This window comes from Monopterus albus, unplaced genomic scaffold (genome assembly GCF_001952655.1).
Source record: "Monopterus albus unplaced genomic scaffold, M_albus_1.0 scaffold114.1, whole genome shotgun sequence".
In the NCBI taxonomy this organism is placed as follows: Eukaryota; Metazoa; Chordata; class Actinopteri; order Synbranchiformes; family Synbranchidae; genus Monopterus; species Monopterus albus.
This window is the reverse complement of record NW_018127994.1, coordinates 221,397-229,126: the sequence shown is the minus strand read 5'-3', so window position 1 is coordinate 229,126 and position 7,730 is coordinate 221,397. Positions and strand designations below refer to the sequence as shown.

General features: G+C 39.6%; 1 protein-coding gene across 2 annotated transcripts in view; it reads right to left on the bottom strand.

The window, feature by feature from the left end:
* The window catches only part of LOC109966559 (heparan sulfate glucosamine 3-O-sulfotransferase 5), a 105,979-nt gene that overhangs the window by 40,704 nt on the left and 57,545 nt on the right, over window positions 1-7,730 (bottom strand). For both annotated transcript variants that reach the window (XM_020611474.1, XM_020611473.1), the window contains exon 2: window positions 2,326-2,401. The gene's annotated coding sequence lies outside the window, so the exon portion shown is untranslated. The remainder of the gene's footprint in view (window positions 1-2,325; window positions 2,402-7,730) is intronic.

Sequence of the window (7,730 nt, the reverse complement as noted above, 5' to 3'; positions counted from 1 at the left end):
TTAATTTACTGTGTTGTCAAAATTCCTTTTGTGTTTAAACATACTGACTGACAAGCTGATTCTGACTGTTGTTTTAGATGGCTTTAGGTACTAATAAATAAACTGCCAACTTATTGTATATGAATCATGTAGTGCTGTTAAAATCTAAATGAAGTGAAAACAAATTTTTATATGCAATTGACCAACTAGATCAGCTTGTCACTTGAGGTTTAATGTCATCTTGTTCTTCTTCTCCAATGGTTAAAAGGCCCACTAGAAAATATGTTCCACCACCTGTTTGGGCAAACCAACTCTACAGACTTCACACATGATATGTTCTCTCAAATGATGAATGTTGTGAAGCAACAGATTTCAATTTGCTAAGGATACATAACAAATGTGGGCTTGGTAAAATCTGTGGAACAACACTTTGTATCAATGCTTCTTTATATAATACACACCAGAAGTTCACATTGATCCTAGCACAGGCTCTCAGTAGCCACTGTTGCTAGGAAATGTCAAGGCCATGCCTTGTTTAGTTATTGTTTCCACAAATACTGGCTGCTCAAAAATGATTTTTTCTTCACTTGAAAAAGAGTCATTACAATTTGTTACACAATAGAAAAAAATATTTTCAAATTTCTGTTGTGAATATAAAGTGGACTGAATTAGAAAGACGATAAAATTATGGTGCAAATGGTGTCTTTTATTTTTTAATCATTTGATTTTTAATCAAATTGTGTTTTCAACTGTTCTCTGTTACATGCCTCATATAATATTCCTCCTATTCATAAATACCATCATAACAGCACAATAGCCTTTCCCCAATATTTATTTGTGACCTACTATACTAGAATAAATCTGCATGTGAATTATGAAAGCAATTTCTCAGGTACTAATCCACACAACATCACAAATATCATCAATAATAAGTAGTCAGCTAAGTGAGGCTGAGAAATGACTAATATAAATTCAGCTAAAAAGGCTCAATCACAAAAAACAACCTTTAAATATTACAGGGTCAACAAAGTTTTAATGTTAGGCATCACCCTCCATCTGATTTATGGTTCTCAGTGTGTATTTGTGTTGTTTACACATGCCAGCGGTCTTAATTTGGTGATATTTCAGAGCTGAACTGTCACTTCATTTCAGAATAAGCCTATAAAGCAGCAAAGGTGCTGACACATGAGAAGAAATATGAGAGGTAGGATTAATCATGTGCCACCAAACGTGTATAAGGAGGGATGTAGCTCAGCTAAGCGAGACACTGGCACATTGATGGATGAGCACGGCATGGATTTACTGCTCAGTCCGTCTATGCTCTACTCCACCCTTACCCAGCTGAGGCTGGTACTAAACTAACAGCACGTGCTGGTGAAGCAGCAGCAGGTCTTGTCAGCCATCTACAGCAGGACAGACAGTCAGAGGCAAAGTCAAAAGCTAAGGTACAGTCACGCACTGTGTGCCAACAAGCACACCTGATACTCGACCAATATATCAGTCAGAGGTGTGTATCTTTGATATGACCTAGCTTTTAGGTACTGTTCTTGAATTGTTCACAAAGTATAAATAATAATCTTTAATGCAAATATTATTTGTTTATTTGTAATGGGAAAGCTATGAGGAAAGTGTCATATGATCAAACGCTCCAGATCAAGTATAAGAATTGAAAATGGAAAGGATTTTACATTTTGTTGAAATGAATCTGTTGTATTTGGTTGGGTGTTAAGCAAACAGACTTCATTCAATGTGAAAAGATGAATGGTACTTTATTCCAGTAACTCAACAACACATTTTCTTTCATGCATATCTGTCTCTCTCTAACCTGCTACTGGTCTATAATCCTTTGCGCTCCTGTCACTAACAGGGATTTACCATAATGATTCTAGCATACAGGTCTTAACAGTTCCAGACACATTACTGTATGTATGCTCATTCAGCAGCATATACTACAGGATCATTCTAAGGCATATTCACATTACTGCTGAAAAACACTTCTCATTACTATTGTATGTGTGGTGTGTTGTGACAGCTCTGCTGCAGTGGTCACCACCCGATCACTGCTTACACCAATTGAACTAAGATAAACAAAATATCATAGGCCTACATGTTGTGTGGAATTTCCAGAAGTGTTCCATAACAAAATGACTGGCAGACATACAGACAGGTGATAAATTAAAGGTTTAGGGTTAGCCTGAAAACATGAGTAGAGAAACATAATGAATGCAGATGCTGCAGTTTGGGTCACTGCATTTCAATACAAAGTTGTTCTGAGTGCGTTTTTTATCTGCTCACAGGTGCAAAGGGTGGAGGGTAATGTGAAAACAAAGTTTAGTACATACATACCCTCTATTCCTCATGACTGCCAGAGGTGGTGTTTTTCACCTGGATACTTCTTCATGCACATGTGTAGATCCAGCATCTATAATATAAAAAGAGAAATTCAGAGTAAAACCAGAAACAAGCGCCACTTTACATTTGACCTATAAAGACTTTGGTGAAGAGGACATAGTGAAACTCAAAGGAACAGTGTTCTGACTCCAACCATTTTTAATTACAAACCATCCACAGAAATGTCTGAACAAACCTGTTGAAAGAGCAGTTCATCCAGTTTTTAGTTTGCATGACAAATGGGATGCAATGCTTGGCATCCAGTGGGGAGATTACTTGATACATTAAAACATATCCGCAGATGAGAAGAAAACACAATGTATCCGTATAAAACTGTCCTCTTCAGTTGATTAAAATCAGCCCACTGAATGTGTGGGCACTCTAGAAAGAGAGCAGCTTTGGAAGTCTATGAAAGTCGGAAACCAGTTATGTGAACAAGTGACCACCTCTGGGCAAAAACCTCACATGAAAAACACTGTCCTCAAATACAGTAACTGTCTGACAGAACATGGTTTCCTTCAAGTTTGGAAAATGATAGTAGATGCTCCTGTGTTGTAAAGGGTGAGCGCTGAGTGTGCTGTAACTGTACTGCTGGGTTAGGAGGTCAATCCCACTGGGGTCAGTGATGCTAAAAATGTTCACCCTCACAGCACTGCAAACACTTTGGAGGAAAGAATCCACCAAAAGCCATGTGTTACAGAGGCAGAAACAGCTTCTACAGAAGGTAATAGAGCTGGGCTAAAATATGAGTGTGCCAATACTACTGGCTGATTTTAGCCTATCACATAAATATCAGTACTGTCAAGTCAAGTTGATTTATTTATTATAGCGTACATTTAAAACCAAATGCTGAAATGAAAAGACCTGATCACCCCTGGAATGTAACAGGATGAAATGAAGATTAGTGATTGGTCAGCAGATCTGAGGGTTCTGGAGCTGGATTAAGTGATGAGGAGTTCAGAAACATACCTGATATCAGTCTATGCTGTACTTTAACAATATATAAAAGAATCTTTAACATCAATTCTGTACAGTCTCTCTAAATGGTACCAGTGAGGAGCCATGCTGCTCAATTTTCAACCATGGGATAAGACCGATTCCTTCATAAAAATAGTCAAGGCAAGAGGAAATAAAAATTTTAAATCAGAATCAAAGATAACACAGAGATTACTTGAGTGTGACTTCAGTGATATAAGGACCGAAAAAATGTTGACTGTGGTGTTGAAGTGCAACTTCTACAGGTTTACATCCAGACACCAAAAGAGTTTTGACAGGTGCTGGATCAACCAGTCAGCTTGGTTGATTCACCATCCGGTATGATGCGTTGTTGAAATTTGGGAGGTATGGACCATGGCCTGCTTCTGCATCTCCACTGTCTTCAGAGTGTTCAGTATCAAACTGTTTTGACTACACCAGGGCCCATATTCACAAGGCATCCAAAACCCAAAGAGTGACGGAATTTTAAGAATATTCTTAGAATTGTTATGTATTCTAAAAATTTAACCTTAAAGTTAACACTAAACCCTATCAAAGATAAAAGTTATTCAAAAATGATCTTATCCCCTAAGAGAACACCTAAGGTGAAAACTGTTAAGAGTAGTGAGGGGGACTTCTTAAGCAGAGGATAAAATGATGGAAAGAAAACACTAAAGAACAGTGATTTAATCAAACACTACAGATTACACTGTACAGTGATAATTTGTGGTTGATCTCATTAGAAGTGCGTGTACATCTCCCAGCCAACACGATAATGTCGTAACGCCAGAAATAAAAGTGATCACAACAGTAAGATATTTGGCAACTGAAAAATGAAACAGTGCAGCAGTGATGACGTGTTTCCGTCTCAACCTCCCATCAGCAGAGTGATCACACACACTGTAGCAGCCCTTTGACATCTCATATTGTTACGCACTACATTTCATTTTCCACTGTAGTTCGCACCTTGCAGGTCCATGGACACAGTCTACACACCATCACACCATCAGAAAATGAAGACATTTTTTAGCAATTTTGCCCCTTTTAATATCAAATAGATTAAACGAATAAGTACTAAAATTACCAGCATGGTAAATAAACTTAAGCAATTAAATATAACAACTATCAACAGAGTAATTGTGCTTGCCTCACACTGAGCTCTACCTTCAACAGAGCCACCTCATCCGAGACATGTGAAGGCCACTTGTTTTTGATTTTCTCTTTCAAATCAGGGTATAATTTTTCCCATGCAGAGCTCTTTAGTGCAGCAATATCCAACTATGAGAATATTAGAACACCAATTTTTAAGTCAGTGCACATCAATAAGAATTATACTGTGCTTCAGTTAATCTCCTGTCACCTAAAAAAAGACCAGGAAGTTGTTATGGCTATGGATCAGTGCACTCCCAGCACTTCATCCGCCAACCCTGGGTCCATCAACAGCTCCACCGCAAAAGGTGCTGGAGTGCTCCTGGCAGCAAGGCACACCTGCTCCCAGTCAGCAGAGCTTTACTTAAGGAGAGCGTTGGTGTGTTCTCATCGCCAGATGATCTCTCGATGTCCCACAAATATGCTGTAAGCTTCCGATCTGTCTAACCTATGTTTCCTCTTTTTTGCCTTGGTAATCCCTGTATTGTTTTGTGCATTTTTCTGAACTGTGAACTGAACTACGTATTTGCTTTCTGCCAGAGGAAATCCCCTTGAGTATTTTTTCGTATGAACTGTTTCTGAGGAATTGATTCTTGTCTGCTTTACTGAATCCTGTGATCTCCTTGCAAGTTTGAGCTTTTTTTAGGATTATCATGTGGGACTGTACGCACCATCCACGGCGACTCGGCTACCCAGGCACATCTCCCACACTGGCGTAGAGCTGGGCTGCAGTGAATCTTCTGTGAACCACAGCAGGCACCTCACCACCTCCTGCCTCCCTGCACAGCTATCATTCCTCATACCCAGGTTCTCGTCATTATTTCCCATATAAAAGACTCACTGCTGATCTGCTCAGTCTTCTCACCCTCCTCCTCTGCTTTCTATTCAGTAGTTGCATCTACTTGCCGTGTACCCCGGGTTGCTCATCTAGCGGTCCAGTCAACACAGCTCCCAGTCGCCTGTGACCAGCTGAAACGTCCACACTACATCTTAATATTTTCTGTTACCACTTCTGATTAAAAATCATTTTGATCTTGAGTCTGTGTCCAAGTCCTGCGTTTACTGGGTCCTCAGTTGTTATTCCTGACGGCTAGCTGTAACAGAAGTAGAGCTGGAGAGAGTGTCCACTTTGTGTTATGATGACAGCACTGAAGGCTGACCCAGGAGGCTACAGGGTCAAATCCCACAGGCTGAGGTGCACACATTGGAAGTGCAGTATATTCTATCATCTGAAAGAGCGACTACGCTGAGATGAAATGTAGTAAACCACATATGACAGGGTCATGTGCTGTATTACTGCTCCTGTGGAACAGACCCTGCCAATCATAACCATGCTTACACATTGCATTGCTGGGAATGTGTTCACCAAGTCTTGCAGAACACATATGTAATTTTTGTAAATGTGCACAAGAGTAGATTTTAATTATTAAAATGAGACAGTTCTGTGTGCAACAGATTGTTCTGCTGGTGAATCACCTCCTCTGTAATTATTAACAGCAAAGCTGTACTTGAATGAAACACAACAGAACTGGGAGAGAGAAGGATTCCCTGTGGCTGGCACACAAATGTGAGTCAAAAGAAGATAACACATTTTTCCACACCGATACATTTCTTGTCTCACTCTCATTTCCCCTCCCTGCCTCTCTCTGTTTTTCTTTCAAAGTGTCTGTCCTTTTTCTTGTTAAACTTCTCTTGCAAAGGGAAGCTTTAACTTAAATGATAATTAAAAATTTTTACCACTTGGGCCTTATTTTGGCCATCATTCCTATGGGTTAACCAAATGAATTGCGAGATCAGAGAATGTGGCAGCAGTTCAGGTCTTGTTGCCTCCCTGGCTTGGCTTACTGAGACAGAATAGAACTCAATAGAATTCAATAGAACAGAACCATTGTAACACCAGTACTTTCCCTGCTCTAACGCGTTAAATTGTCTGCTGTGAAAATGGTTTTTAGTGGTATCAGGTAAGAAAATAATTTATTTATATACCACATTTTCATACACAACGGCAATTCAAAGAGCTTAACACAATGCACACCGATGGGTAAAACATTAAAATACATACAAGATGCACACAAAGAGAAAACAATGTATATATAGACAAACCATTAGAATGCAAATTAGATAAAACAAATGTTACTTAAAAGTAACAATTACATGACAGTACAAGCAGCAACATGCATGAGTAGATACCCAGTATTTTCAGTATAGCTGTGGCAGACTGTGGATTCTTACTGTTCTCATTTGTACCCGTCCCAAATCATGACAGTTACTTGGTGATACGTTATCATCAATGATAAAAATGACAGCCAAAACTATAAAATAAGACCCAAGTTGAAATAAACTGGAATGATCTTTCATTGATACATACATTACATCACAGTCTGTGCTTGTCTTTTTCATTATTTACCCTGAGAGTGCCCTTGTGTTTGTCGGAATTTTTCTTTTCCCATGGCTTACTTTTAGTATCGCTAATAGCACCATGTATGGAAGAGGCAGTGGCTGTGAGAAGGGGAGAAAGAGAAGAAAAGTGCAATCACTGCATTGTGGATAAATGCTCAGTCGGCTGAGAGACAACCTTCCGTTCCCTCCTCAGTCCTATGAAACAACGTTTCCTTTTTCAGTATAAAATCAAAAATTCCATGCCTACTATTCCTATAAATAGCATTAGCAAGGTTAATTTGAAAAAAAAACACATATCCCAGCTGCACAATGGTACTTTAGTAAGAAAAGTCATTTTATAGAACCCATTGTGCCAATAGAAATCTTGCATAATAAAAAAAGGCTCCCTGTGGTGAAAATATTAAAGTTTTATTAAGTGCAGTCACATCAAGCATTGGAATAACTATCCTGAGAATGTGGTTGATCAAGCTACTTTACCTATTGCTTAAAGAGCCCATGGCATGCTCATTTAGCTAATTTCCAGCCATTTAATGTTTAATAGCCCTGCGATGGATTGGCGACCTGTCCAGGGTGTACCCGCCTTCGCCCGATTGCCGACCGGGATTTGCTCCGCTCACTGCGGTGTCATCTACAAACTTTAGGATGATGTTGTCTTTGTGGGAGGCGACACAGTCGTGGGTGAACAGGGTGTAGAGGATGGGACTGAGGACACATCCCTGTGGGGTGCCAATGTTTGTAACAATGCTGGCTTAAGTCCTATTGCCAGTCCTGACAGTCTGGGGCCTGCCAATCAGAAAGTTCAGGAGCCAGCCACAGAGGATGGGGGGCAGACACCG